The following is a 14,599-nucleotide window of genomic DNA, read 5'->3' as shown; positions in this document are numbered from 1 at the left end:
ACAGAATTGCTTATTATCTCACAGTTATGGAGAGTAGAAATTTGAAATCAGTGTGCTGGCAGGGCGATGCTTCCTCTGAAACCTGGAGGGGCATCCTTGCTTTCCTCTTCCTAGCATCTGCTTGTTTGCAGGCACTCTTTGTGTTCCTTGGCATGTAGATGTGTCTCTCTGATCCTCATTTTGCACATGACCTTCTCACTGTGTGTCTTCACATTGCCTTCCCTCCATGTGTGCTTTCTGTCCAAATACCTTCTTTTTTTTTTAATTTTTATTTTTTTAGAGAAACAGTCGAATTAGATTAGGGCCCACTCTAATGACCTCATTTTTTTTAATTCTTTTTTTTAACGTTTATTTATTTTTGAGACAGAGACAGAGCATGAACGGGGGAGGGTCAGAGAGAGGGAGACAAAGAATCTGAAACAGGCTCCAGGCTCTGAGCTGTCAGCACAGAGCCCAACGTGGGGCTCGAACTCATGGACCACGAGATCATGACCTGAGCTGAAGTCGGCCGCTTAACCAACTGAGCCACCCAGGCGCCCCTCTAATGACCTCATTTTAACTTGACTGCCTATTTCAAACAAGGTCACATTCTCAGGTACTTAGGGTTATGACTTCAAAAAAATTACATACACACACACATTTGTGAGGGGACTCAGCCTAACCAATAACTGGTGATCAAAAAGACCTTATACCTCTGTATTGTATATTGTTTTCTTTTTTTTAATGTTTATTTATTTTTGACAGAGAACGAGACAGAGCATGAGTGGGGAGGGGCAGAGAGACAATGAGACACACAATCTGAAGCAGGCTCCAGGCTCCAAGCTGTTAGCGCAGAGCCTGACATGGGGCTCGAACTCACAGACCACGGGATCATGACCTGAACCAAAGTTGGACGCTCAACCGACTGAGCCACCCAAGCGCCCCCCTTTTTTTTTAATGTGTATTTTATTTTTGACAGAGAGACAGAGCATGAGCAGGGGAGGAGCAGAGAGGGAGACACAGAATCCGAAGCAGTATATTATTTTCTTTTGTTGGGCGTGGTTCTTTTCTACACATAAATATGAAATTATCAAAATCTCAAAGATGGCAAAGTTTGTAGCATTCTTGTTATAGGTTGGTGACATTGTAATGGTGACATTAGAATTTAGATACCTTTGGAACATCTGGGTGGCCCAGTCAGTTGAGCATCTGACTCTTGATTTCAGCTCAGGTCATAATCTCATGGTTTGTGAGATCAAGCCCTGCATTAGGCTCTGTCCTGCCAGTGCTGAGCCTGTTTGGTATTTTCTTTCCTTCCCTCTCTCTGTCTGCCCCTCCCCTGTACATGCTCTTTCTCTCTCTCTCAAAATAAATAAATGAACATTTCTTAAAGAAGAATGTAAAAACCTGTGGCTATCTCTGCTTTTGAGGGTCCACATGACAACCAAGGTGCCAATCCAGTTTGATTTTATTTTAAGATAACAATACAAGAACAAAAATATACTTCTTGAAAACTTATGTTGCAGCACCTGGGTGGCTCAGCCAGTTAAATGTCTGACTTTGGCTCAGGTCATGTTCTCACAGGTCATGAGGCTGAGCCCCATGTCAGGTTCTGTGCTGACAGCTGGGATCCTGGAGACTGCTTGGATTCTGTCTCCCTCTCTCTCTGCCCCTCCCCCACCTTGCACTATCTCTCTCAAAAATAAATAAACATTAAAAAAATCAAAAGCTATGTCAAAAGCTATGTCTTTAGAAAGATTCATTGTTTTATCAAATCTTAGCCCTCCCTTGTTTCCATTACACCAAACCCAGTCTTGAAATTATGAAAATGCAAAAATAAAAACTACGAAAATTAGAATCACATACAAATTTTTAAGAATAAGACTATTATATAACATGAACTTGTTTTTCTGTGAAATCATTCAATGTAATTCAAGTTTGTTTTTGTTTTTAAAAGACAGGTAATGGAGTTTGGGTCAAAGTTCTAATGTGATAGCATACAGTGTTTTAGTCTTAGAGTTTAGAACTGCCATTTAAACTTTACACACAGATCCTATATCTTTACCTAACAAAGATATTTTTGAATAGACCTTATTTTTTAGAACAGTTTTAGGTTCACAAAATAATTGAGAAAAATGTACAGAGATTTTCCACATACCCCCTGCCCCACACATGTATATCCTCTCCCATCACCAACATCCCCACCAGAGGGCTACATTTACTATAATTGCTGAGCACACTTGGACACATTATTGTCAGTCAAAGTCCATAGTTCACTTTATGGTTCACTCCAACTGTTAGGTTCTCTGAGTTTAGACAAATGTATATTGACATGTAAAATCTAGCATTATTGTATCATACGGAGTAGTTTCATTGCCCTAAAAATTCTGTGTTCTCCCTATTCATCACTCCCTATCCCATGACAACTGGCAACCACTGATCTTTTAAGGGTCTCCATAGTTTTGTCTTTTCTAGACACCCCTGATCAGCAAATTTTAAATATAAATGCCTTGGAACCTTCACAGGAATTCCTTTAATGCCCAGAGAGTTCCTCTGTTATTTTATTTGTGTGGAGTCACTTGGACAAAGCCAAACTTTTTAACAAGTACTGAGAAAGTGTGAAATTTTCATATAGGCCTCAGATAATCTTCTATTAGCCATCTAAATCTTAGACACACGCACACACACACACCCACACACACACTAAGAAAACTTTGATCACCTTTTCAAGACCTCCCCTGGTCTTCTACTACCTATGGTACTTTACATCATCTATGTGGTCAGAAGGTCTTTATTCCAAAATTGCTTATGTTCAGAACTGAGTGACACAGCAAATAAGACAGGATAGTTAAGAGATTTCTCATTTATGGGTTAGGGAAAACCAGGCTATTAAAGAAGCATGCAAATTAATTTTAGGAAGTTCTCTTTCCTCTATCAACAGTGGTCATTTTAAGAGAGTTTAAACATACTTAAAATGGTTTCTAAAATCCCTGTCGGGTGTCGTTCAGTCAGCCTAACAACAGACCAAGTTCATTTAATATTTCTTTCATACAGTTCTTCGTTGATAGGATAATATCAGCAGTTACTGAGAAAACTAAAGCAGCATATTTTAGAGCTGATTTCATCTAGACTTGGCTGGTGGCTTTGGTTGTAGTGCTAATTAGATATCTTTTGAACTTTTGGTCGTTTAGTGATAGAAAACTGCCTTGTTTTGTAGCCCCTGACTCACTCTAATAATTGTGCTAACTACGTTTATTACACACTGATTTTGAGCCAATCATCCCAGCAGGCATTGTCATGAATAAGGAACTATGTATATAATAAATGTGATTAGGGCCATATATCAATCATAGGCATACACAAAGGCCATGATTTATTAAGTAATGTAGCAAGGAGTACAAAGGAATGTCTTAAAAGTGAGTACAAAAATATTGAGTGGTTCAATATGGAGGAAAGATTTTTTTAATAGGTCAAGTGAGTCAGAGATAGTTTCATGGCCAAGGTGAATGTGGAATTCAAAGAGATCATGGTTATAGAATGGTAGAGGAAATAGTGTAAGCAAATACATAAAATCATACAGGGGGAAGAGAGAGAGTGAAGGGGAGGAGAAGAAGGAGGGGGAGGGAGGGAAGGGGGAGGGAATGAGGGAAGGGAAAAAGGAAGGAAGGAAGAAGGGAAGGAAGGAAGGCAGGCAAAGGAAGAGAAGAATAAAATGTAATCATGCATATGGAAGAGGATTGCTCTAAGTTTCCTAATGAGGAAAGAGGCTGTTAGCATAAAAGTAGAAGAGAGCAATAAACTAATGCCTCTAACACAGTGGATAAGAGCAAATCTAGATCACTGTGTCATGATAAAAATTGACTTCTTCAAAGTGTGGTCCCCAGACCAGTAGTATCAGCACCACTTGAGAGAGACCCTGTGAGAACTGCAAATTTTGGAGCACCTCACACATGTTTAAATAAGACCTCTGAGTGACTCTGATGCTGGCTGAAGTTTGGGAACCACAGATCCACAGTGTAGAATGAATTTGAAAATAGACTAGAGGTCCCATTGAAAGGACAGAGTCCTGTAAATTAACATAAACCCAAACTAAGCAAATAGTTAGTACAATTCTTTGAAGATAATAATAAGAGATAGGTTCGGAAATATAAATAAGGGTGCACATGTGAGCTTTTGAAGAAATTATTTTACAGGGTTTATTTGACATCTAAGTGGATCATTCATAAAACTGGATGAGGTTGATGAGCCAATTGTTGCCTAATTATATCATTGTAAGAATCTGAAAAAGGTTTTGAGGCATAATGTAGCATATAAAGAAAAAGTTTCTCAAAAAAAATCCTGGTTTTTTGCTATTAAACCACATTACCCATCCATAAAGTTGATGTAGATGGGGAATTATGTATAGGTAATATATTGCACATTTGGCAGTGCTTCTTTTGCATTTCTTTTAAAAATATGCATTCTTTATTTAAATACACTGACATAGATGATATCTTTCCTCACATTTTCATGCTGCTGTTCTGGGAAAGTAAATTATGCTGTGATAAAAAATAAGTAATTGCTTCTTGTGTTTAATTGATTTTTTTATAGAAATTACAATGCAGATTTGATTAAAGGAAGATAGTGCATTACCTACGGTTGGTTCACAAGACACATAATGGTATGAAAGAGTGCCACCCAGAACAGAAATTATACCATCATTTTGTCTGAATGCGTTGAGTGGGAGATATTTAGAATTCTTTATGACTTATAAACACTGCAGAATGTTTCTTTTCCCATCTAAAGCAGGATGATAGGGACATCTATTTCACAGCCATAACATGTCCTGACTGTTAAATTGTAGAAGCCTTTTGGGGAGAAAAACTAATGGTAGACTTTAAGTAAGAAAGAGTATTGTGAATTTGATGCTGGCAAATGATGTCCCTTGTAACAAGGTCACTCGTGAAGTTTCTAGTTAGACTGAGTCAGATGTATCAAAGAAACCTGAAAAGTGCCTATAACCACACAAAACAAAGAAACAAACAAGATTAAAATCCAGTTTTTGCTTTACTCCAAGGTTTCACAACCTTGGCACTATTAACTTCCAGGGATGGTTAATTCTTTGTTGTAGGGATGGTCCCATGTATTGTAGGGTGTTTAGCAATATTCCAGTGTCTATCTACCAGATACTAGTACTTTCGCAACATCCCCCCCCCCACCAAGTTGTGTACTGCTTTCTACACTTCCATTTAATTATTCATAATGCCCACCCACATCTCAGTTGTGACAGGACTGTGTTTTCAGAGCACATGTTATTTATTTATTTGTTTGTTTAATGTTTATTTATTTTTGAGAGAGAGAGAGAGAGAGCACAAAGGGGAGGGGCAGAAGGAGAGAGAGACACAGAATCTGAAGGAGGCTCCAGACTCTGAGCTGTCAGCACAGAGCACATTTTAAACCTATGTGGGACAGAAACAACAGAAATGTTTGCTTCTAGAGGTTTCTTTGTGGTTCTGAATGACAAATGAGACCCTGACCCTTCTTTTACAGTTAATACAAGCAAATCTAAAGACACATGGAAATTGCAGTTTGGTGTAAAGGGTATAATTCTTATTTTTAAGCAGACAGTATTTATTAACAGAGGTCTTAATTTTGGAATAACTTCTAAATTACTGCAGCCTGAGGAGTACAATTGGGGCTGTGCAAGTTGTATATACTGTAGAGAATTTTTTTTTTAAAGAAAACCTTCTGAATAGATAAGGATTCAATTCATCACTGAGCTGTTCTTCAGCAAAGAGTCTTCAGTGGCCTCCAGTATGCATTTGGCAAACTTAGGAGTGCACACTGAGGACCAAGCGGAAGGGAAAAGCCCCAAAGCGAGAGGAGAATCTGGGCGAGAAGATGAATCCATATGCATCCTTTGGAAGCCAGATGAGCAGATGGTGCTGTTGACATTCTGTTATGAGAGTTGAGAAGCCTGGCCATTATTCTCCCTGGGACGGAAGACCACGTCTTTCCTGCATGGAGAAGAGCTGTACAGGCAAATCTAGGATTTTTCATAGCAAGAAGTTTGGAATATGCTCTAATATTTTGACTGTTTCTACCCCACAAAGGAATTTCTCCAATTTCTGATTCCACTGTTAGTAAAGCATTTATATCCACATTTAGCTGTGAACTGCAAAACCTAGCTTTCAAAGCTTTTCCTCTTAGTACATGCCTCGCTGTTGAGAGTTGTTTTTGTTTTTGTTTTAACCCATTTTAGTTGCATTTACTACTGAACGAAGTAGCAATGTAAATCTAGTTTCAGTTACTGTTTTTCTTTTTTTATCTGTTAAGTTTGTATCATTTTTAGAAAGAATACCCAAAACAGGGAAGCTCAAAAGTCAGGAGCTAGTGTGTATTTTATCCTAGAAGTTTGCTCCCAAAGAACAACGGAGTCATTTTTCTTAGTGGATAATATAGCAACTCCTTGAAATGACATTTCTCTAATGTTTTGTTTCTATTTTTGTGTAGAGGAGAATGAGTGGCCAGGAAGTGGGATGTTTGGGGGATCCAAATCCAGAGAGAAAATGCCAATGGGGAGGCAAACGTCAGGTGATATAAGAGATCATCATCTCTACGGAGTTACTAAAGCAGCTGCCAATTCCAGATATCACCAGATTTCTGTGGGTTGAGATTATATTCCCAAGAGAGGATGAGCAGAGTGGGTAAGAACTGAATGGGGAATGTTTCACAATTAGGAAGATTTGGGACAGGTAGGCCTGATTTCTGTCTGAGCATGATGAGGAGCAAATAATGTTAAAAACAGGTAATCCAGTTCTTTGGTGGAGGCTTCTAGGCCAACCTGACAGGAAAAACCAAAGGGCCAAGTTCACATAAGTAGAAGAGGCCAAGTCGTTACCAGTAAGTAGCACAGACACAGGTAACAATAGGCTGAAAAAGGACTTATCCTGCCTAGACTTGTAAAGCTGTTCATTCTTTTTTAAGGAACATAATTTGGGAAACCTAGGACTCAGGGGGCTTCTGTCCAACCAAACTAGGAGCAGATGAAATGTAATGTTCTAAAATGATCCTTCTTAATCTCACCATATGTAGTAATGCCCAGGTTTGATTACTTTATTCTGTAAATGGGTATCTCAGGTGAATGGCAGTTTTCTTTAGTACTTTCCCTATGTACCAATTCTTTAAGAAAATAATTAGTTCTTTTTACCTAAATTGGTTGGCTGTGGCTTTGATTCTGAACTATCTGCTGTCCATAGTTTACCTTGATCTTCTTCCCATATTCCTTCAAAATCAATGTGTTTATTTATATGCAAAACTTCCATTCATTACAGTTGCCGCCCACTGTCTCAGAAAGGCACTGCTGTTATTTTCAGTTTTATTTCAACTTTGGGATTATTTATTTTAGATCATTCTTTCCTCCTGTAACATGAAGCAATATTTTAATTTCATTGTCAAAAGATGAAAGACGTAGGAGTTAGTTACAGTTGTGATTGCCCTGTAGCTGAGATTGAATGGAGCTGGAATCTATTTAAATTTGCATTGTGCTTGCAAGATGAAACTTCAATGATTCTTTGTTAAACCCTATCATTTCATGGTTGCATTTAATAGTAAGAAGCCTTTTAGATGCTGTAGCCATGTTGTATTTGCCTTTTCTTGTTGCTTGTACGTGGAGGGGGTGGCAGCCAGGAATTTGGTTTTGGGGTCCAAGCAGTAGGTATAGAAAGATGTGTCTCTGTGCTTGTATAGGAAAATATGAAAATGTATAAAAGATGTAAAATTATGATTTAAAACTTCAGCCATTCTAGAATGTATGGAATTTCTTTTAAAAAAATATTTTCAACCCACAGGCCTTACAGAATCTATCCCCTTGTCTGTAAAATTCTTTTTCTCCTCCATCCCATTCCCCACCCTGAATTCATACTGCTCCATTCCCTGTACCTTTTCATCTCCCTATTATCCATCATGGACTTATCTTTTATGTAGCACCTTTTTTTGAAAAACTTCCCATGACCTCTCAAGCCCTTAATTACCATTATTATAGTTATTATATGGTAATTGCTGAGTTTACTCACCTATTTTATTCTTGTACATGGTAATCTCCTTATAGATAGGATGCCTATTAGCTACACAATGGGTAACTACCTTGCTTACCATCGCTGTTATGTTTACATTTCTATCTTATTCTCAGATTTTGATTTGAGGAGCCATTGTCAACTGTGCGTGCCCTTGTTCTCATGTGCTTGTGCTCTCTCTTTCTCTCTCCCCCCACCCAACCCTGTAAACACACACACACACACACACACACACACACACACACCCATACATACTTTGTCTGTAGTAGATATCTTGGAAGGAAGACCCTGTGATATTATAAAAGTTACCCCATAACGATGACCTTGTCCTTATCCACTAACATCCGACTGATATAAACATGTTTTGTATGCAATTGTTCTATGACATTGATGCACTGTAAATGGAAAGCTCTTGGCAAATAGTGTGTAAAAAGAGTGAGGAAGGCAATGGTGCAGATAAGATAAAATAACCCAAATGAAAAAGTTATATTTACTTCCTCATATTTTGGAGCACAAAACGTTTTGGGATCTTTATCTTTACAAATTCAGACTAGATTAGTATACAGAAATGTTCAAGGCACTTTCATCTGCATTATGCCAATTAATCCTGTGACACCCCTGAGCAGTGACGGGATCTCCATTCTTAGATGACAGAACTGAGAGTCACGGGCTCTGAATGTTTCAAAGCAATTCACCGGGGCCAAAGGCCCTCCTCATCCCTCTGCACCACAAATGCACCACAAATGCACTTAAGTCATAGTGTGGTAAGGGAGAAAATTATTTTACTTTAAATTCTTGTTAAATGAGGGTAGAGGATTTTTGTTTTCTTACTTTGTATTTTCCTAAAGAAGTGCACTGGAGATCCTCAGGAGAGACACTTGGACACTCTAAGAGATATTTCAGATTTTTATTGGTATATATGGTCAAAATGATTGAAACATGATGGTTCTCTTCACAAAGCCCTCCAAAGATGGATACAGCAGCATTTCTTTCAAGATCTCTTCTCAGTTTTATTAAGATAACTATCCTCTCTTCTTATTTCCCACAGATGTTTTCCCAGTGGTGAGAGTAATAATGTTAAAACCGCAACACTACCTACAGCTGCAAATCCATTCATCTTTGCACATCACGCTTGCTGCATTGGTGGCGAAGGCCATTCTGTCACCTTTAATTAAAAGCACACAAACAAAAACAAATGAAGACATTTCCATCTTTCATATGATTTTAGCCTGGTGTCCTATTTCACTGTTCTGCCTTTAAGCAAATTGACTTGCCTAATTTGAGGGAAGGTTGGTTTACCATTTGTAATTCTTACGTAGGCATTAATCAGTATAATTAAAATATGATAGCATCTGGATGTTAAAAGCACAGGTGGAATGAATTAATGTGGAAGACAAAAGGATGGAATCTGCCACAGAAATTCTGTCTCAGTCTCTCATTCTCTCTCTCTCTCTCTCTCTCTCTCTCTCTCTCTCTCACACACACACACACACACACACACTCATATACCTCAGATCAAAATGGAAACTATTTTTAAGCAGGCAGAAGAATAATCTAGTTGCCAATTCCTCTACAAGGACTGTCTAAATCCTATAATCTTACTTGTCTTCAGCTTGATGGGGCTATAATGGCACAGAGGTAAAGAGAAGATCATTATTCTTCATTTGTTCCATTTATGAAATTCCGTCTGAAAACCCAGGCACCATGTTGGCAGGCACTGAAAAAAAGTGCACTCCGAGCTTTTCTTCATTTCTTTTCTCGAAATCGGTAGGTATTGAGAATGCGGATGAAGCCTTTTATAGCCTGGCATTTAAACTGAGCCAATTTGTTATAGAGGTGAATAAAAACAGATTTTATGGTGTCATTTTTAAAGAGCCCCTCTTTGTTGAGAGCCAGCCTTATGCCACACTTTCTGTGTTACATAGATGACCCTCATAATGTGCATAAGTGTTTTTTTTTTAATATTATAAACTGGGTTGCTAAAATTAAAAGTTTATATTTTTTACAAAAACATTTGGAATACTCACATCACATCCCAAGATTCCTTGAGTCAGTCTGTAGTCGTTATTTCCATTCTGCTCATCCTGACATCTCCCCTTCCTCCCACGCTTTTTTTGGCACTTTCAGCGTGCAGGCGAAAAGGCCTGCTCCAGCTGAGGCCAGAGGAAGGCAGGGGCATAGCTCTTACACCATACCTGGAATCAAGTCACACAAGAAATAGCCTTGGCTGTGACACAGCTTCTGGGATGAAAACAGATTTCAGGACACAATAGTAGGTGGGCAACAGTGCCGCTGATCCAATCACAACTCTAGAATAGTCTCAAAAACAAACGTCTGTCACTCTTTGTGCTAGAACTCTCTTACACAAGGAACTCCCGCATCTCCTCTGTTTCATGCTATGAAGCTAACAAATGAAAGCTTCCTCTACCCCTGCCTTTGTGCCTCCCAGTTTCTGCTTGTTCAGGACTTTGTTTACCTTGTTACTTTTTCTTACTGTCTTCTTTCTGCATTTTTTTATTTACCTCATTACTTTTTCTTACTGTCTTCTTTCTGCACTATTTTTTTTAGTTCTCACATCTTCCAACAAAACCTTCTGTATTAGTCTGCTCTGGATACTATAACAAAATACGACAGACTAGGTGCCTTAAACAACAGAATCGATTTTATCACAGTTTTGGAGGAAGGGAGTCCGAGGTCACGGCATCCATCAGGGTTAGTTTCTGTTGAGACTTCTTTTCCTGACTCAAAGACAAGCCTTCTTGCTGTGTTCTCACATGGTCTTTCCTCTGCGTATATGCAGAGGGAGGAAGGGAGAGAATAAGGGGGAAAAAAGGAGGGGTTACAGTGAACTCTGCAATGCTGTTTCCTCCTCTTATAAGAACACCAGTGTTTAAATTACCCCCTCCTTATGAACTCATTTAAACTTAATTACCTCCTTAAGAACCCTTTCTCCAAAGATAGTCACATCAGAGGTTAGGGCTTCAACATACGCATTTGTGAGGGACACAATTTGGTCCTTAACACTCTCTGATAGATACCTTTTCATGTGTCCCAGGAGAGAGGATCTCAATATGTATAGGGTTCCCATGATGGGCCATCCTGCCCTCACTATTACTATAGCCCTTGCCAAGGCCCTCCTCATATCTTTTGGACCTATTCCATGAACCTCCTAATGTGTTCCCTACGCATGACCTTAACTCTATTCATCCTTCATAAACCTGCCTAAAAACAAGTATTATTTTGCCACACTCAGCCCTAAAGCCTTTCCATGATCCCTCATTACTTACATGTTAAATTTCAAGCTTTGAAGTAACACATACGGTCTTCCATGATCTCTTTATCATAACCTATCTCAAGTCTTATTCCCTACCAAAACTTGCCCCATGCTTTAAATCTTAGTAATTATGGGACATCTGGGTGGCTCAGTCTGTTAAGCATCTGACTCTTGGTTTCAGCTCAGGTCATGATCTCATGGTTTGTGGGTTCGAGACCCACATCAGGCTCTGTGCTGACAGCGCAGAGCCTGCCTAGGATTCCCTCTCTCCCTTTCTCTGCCCCTCACTCCCCTCTCTCAAAATAAATAAACTGTAAAAAAATTTTAAAATCTTAGTGATTTTAAATTGCTGTGCTTTTTCATGCCTTAGTCTCCTCTACCTGGAACTCTGTCCACATTCTTCTCCAGGGTCACTCCTATGCATACATTATATCCATGACTGACTCCTTCAAGAATTTTTCCCCCCAGAAATCAAGTAACCCTTTTCTCTGTTCCCAAGGGATCCTGTGCACATTTATATCCTATTATTTACCATAGTATAGTAAAAACATTTGTTTCTGCATCTGCTTCTTTGAATAAAATGTAACAAAGAGTTTATTTCTTCAAAGTCAGGATCTATTTGTGATTCATTTTATATCTCTAGTAACTAGTACAATGCCTGATAAATTGTAGATATCCAATAATACATTTGTTGAAGAAACCTTCAATAGATCAACGAGACAGCTCAGCTAATCTCTCTGTTCCTCCCCTACCCTGACAACTTCAATCTCTCTCTCTGTCTCTCTCTCTCTCTCTCTCTCTCTCTCTCTCTCTCACCCGTCCCCTCTCCCCCAACCAACTCTCTCTCTCTCTCTCTCTCTCTCTCTCTCTCTCTCTCTGATACATACATACAAATTCTCAACTAATGCAACCTCCACAGTATTACCTAGATGTCATTTTCTAGGATTTTGCCAGATTTGAGATCAGGAGGGGACCTGCTCAACCTGATTGTGTGAAGCTTTGAATATCTGTTACTTGCACCTTTGAGAAAAGTGGAAAGTACTCTTTAAACATGCAGCAGGGCAAATGACAGATGCAGAGTTAAAAATAAGGAACACACTTGATTTACTACCAGCTTGCTTTCCTGTGTGAATAGGTGAGATTTTTAACAAATACACTATCCACAGACAATAGTTACTTTAGTCTTATGATTCCTGTCAAAGGATAAACCAAGTAAAGGGATACAAATATGTCTGTGGGAGACTATTCGCATTCTTGGAAAAGAAGTACCATGGTTATGTGTGAAGAGCAGTAAACTATTTTGTATATTATGAAGTGATTTCTGTAGCTACTATATTAGAAAAATGTTCTAAATAACAACTCACTGTGAATAGTGGTTACTAAGTGGAAAAGGAGGCAGGGAATGCTATTAGAATTGAACTTGTGCCATTCGTTTTCCCCAAAGATTTGGAGCTGCACCGGTGATTTATCTGGAGGACTCAAAAGAATAAGAGTGTCCGGGACAAAATAAAAAGAACAGGCTGATCTCTGATTTTGTCTTATTCTCCTAGGATATGGGCTTATCCAGGAATATATAGCTGAATAAAAAAAAAAATCAAAGACTGAGAGCCTAAGAGAACCCCAATGGGTGCCAAAACTAACAGAAGGATCCCCTGCAACCAAGAGCATTAGCTATATCACCAATTTAACAGAATCCCTATGCTGGCTGAGAACCAGGAGATGAGACTGTTATTAGATAGTTGGGTTGACTGAGAATTATGTCAGTGGTTTGCGATGTAGGCTTTAGGGGAATCAGCGCTTGACTGGGTTTTAGGGTCATCAGAGGCAATATAATATAATGGGAAAAAATGTTAGTCCTGGATCCATGGTTTACTACCTGCATGATCTTGAACAAATCACATAATTACTCCATAATTCAATTTCTTCATCTGTCAAATGGGCATGATAATAATAATAGAATAGGGTGATGGTGGAAGGGAAATATATTCCTTCCCCATCTCTAAAATGCAAATCTCAGAAACATGATGGAACTTTCACAAATGTAGATGTTAGTTTGTGCAAATCGCTGTCTTTCCCCCCCATAATTGTTCAGTGGCTTTACCTTTTCAATAGCCATTCTATATCAGCTGACTTCCCTCTTTGTTCCCTACCTTTTCTTGAATCCTTTTCAGAATCTTCAAACCAGGCCCAGAGTCACTAGTGTCAGATTTTAAAGAACCAACTATCACTCAGGGAGAAATAATGATTAAACACTGGAAAGGAAGGCCATGGCACTCTCTGTACCCCCAGAAACATTTCTCTTCTCTCCCTGTGCTTCTGGGACTGTTACATATAAGTGAATAGTATTTCATAGAGCTTTATAGACTATCCAAATTAATTTTTGTTAATATCTGGCTTTTTGTTAGCATATACACAGAAGTATAGAAATAAAAGAAGTGACCATAGACAATACACCAGCCTTAAGGAACTCAAGATATTTTTGTTAAGATTTTTCCTCTCTCAATTTTAGAAATAACCTGTAATATGAATGGAACCCTAATCCATTTCTTATTGGAGTTAGATTTTATAAAGCTTCTTTATATCTACCCTCTAAATCAAGAAAAGAAGATGTTTTGTTAATTGTGCACAGGCAGCAAAAGAGCAGAAGAGAAAATATCTACTTAATGACCTCATTTTAGCTGGTAATAATAGAATTATGATGACCAACATTTACTGTTTCCTATGTATCAGACACTGTCAAAAGCAACACATATCCTTAATTCAGTCAAACATTTCACCAGCTTTATAAGAATGAAGTTAATATCCATCAGTAATCCATTTTTACAGCAGAAGACACTTACCCAAGTAACTTAATCAAGCACACTGAGCCAGATTTGAACAGGGGCAGTTTGGTCCACACCCTCTTAACTAATATGCTAAAAAAAATATATTTAAAAATTTAATTTATCTTCTAATCATGTGAGGAGTATTTGACATTTAAAGGAACTTATAGAGAATTGTTTTATAAAATAAAAATTCACTGTCTATTTAACCTTTTTAGAAAGTCTACCCCTCATTTATTTTCTTCAGGTAGATGTGTTATTGTTACAGTGATACACAGTTGGGGCTAAGTTAAGAATGAGGTTTGAATGCTGAATGCCCCAGATTCACTCTCCTTCCTTACCCTGCAAAAATTTTTATTCTCTTTCTGCATATTCAGGCATAAGTGTTTGGATACAGTTTTCCAGAAGTCCTTTGCACTTCTGCATCTCTTGCGTAGCAAGATACTGACTGCCCTTTTCAGACTATCAGG

The 14,599-nt window shown here is 38.4% G+C and overlaps 1 protein-coding gene and 1 long non-coding RNA gene across 27 annotated transcripts in view; one reads left to right on the top strand and one right to left on the bottom strand.

Annotated features, from left to right (window-relative positions):
• NRXN1 (neurexin 1) overlaps positions 1–14,599 on the top strand; it is a 1,127,382-nt gene that overhangs the window by 236,640 nt on the left and 876,143 nt on the right. The gene's annotated exons all lie outside the window — the stretch shown is intronic.
• Positions 8,922–10,211, bottom strand: LOC109498167. The gene is made up of 2 exons (XR_002154819.2): positions 10,061–10,211; positions 8,922–9,198 (listed from the first exon to the last, which is right to left on the bottom strand). It is a non-coding gene; the product is annotated as an uncharacterized LOC109498167 (long non-coding RNA).

The sequence above is a fragment of the Felis catus genome, chromosome A3 (genome assembly GCF_018350175.1).
Source record: "Felis catus isolate Fca126 chromosome A3, F.catus_Fca126_mat1.0, whole genome shotgun sequence".
Lineage (NCBI taxonomy): Eukaryota > Metazoa > Chordata > Mammalia > Carnivora > Felidae > Felis > Felis catus.
The sequence above is the reverse complement of the archived record's forward strand: the minus strand, read 5'-3'. Positions and strand labels throughout refer to the sequence as shown.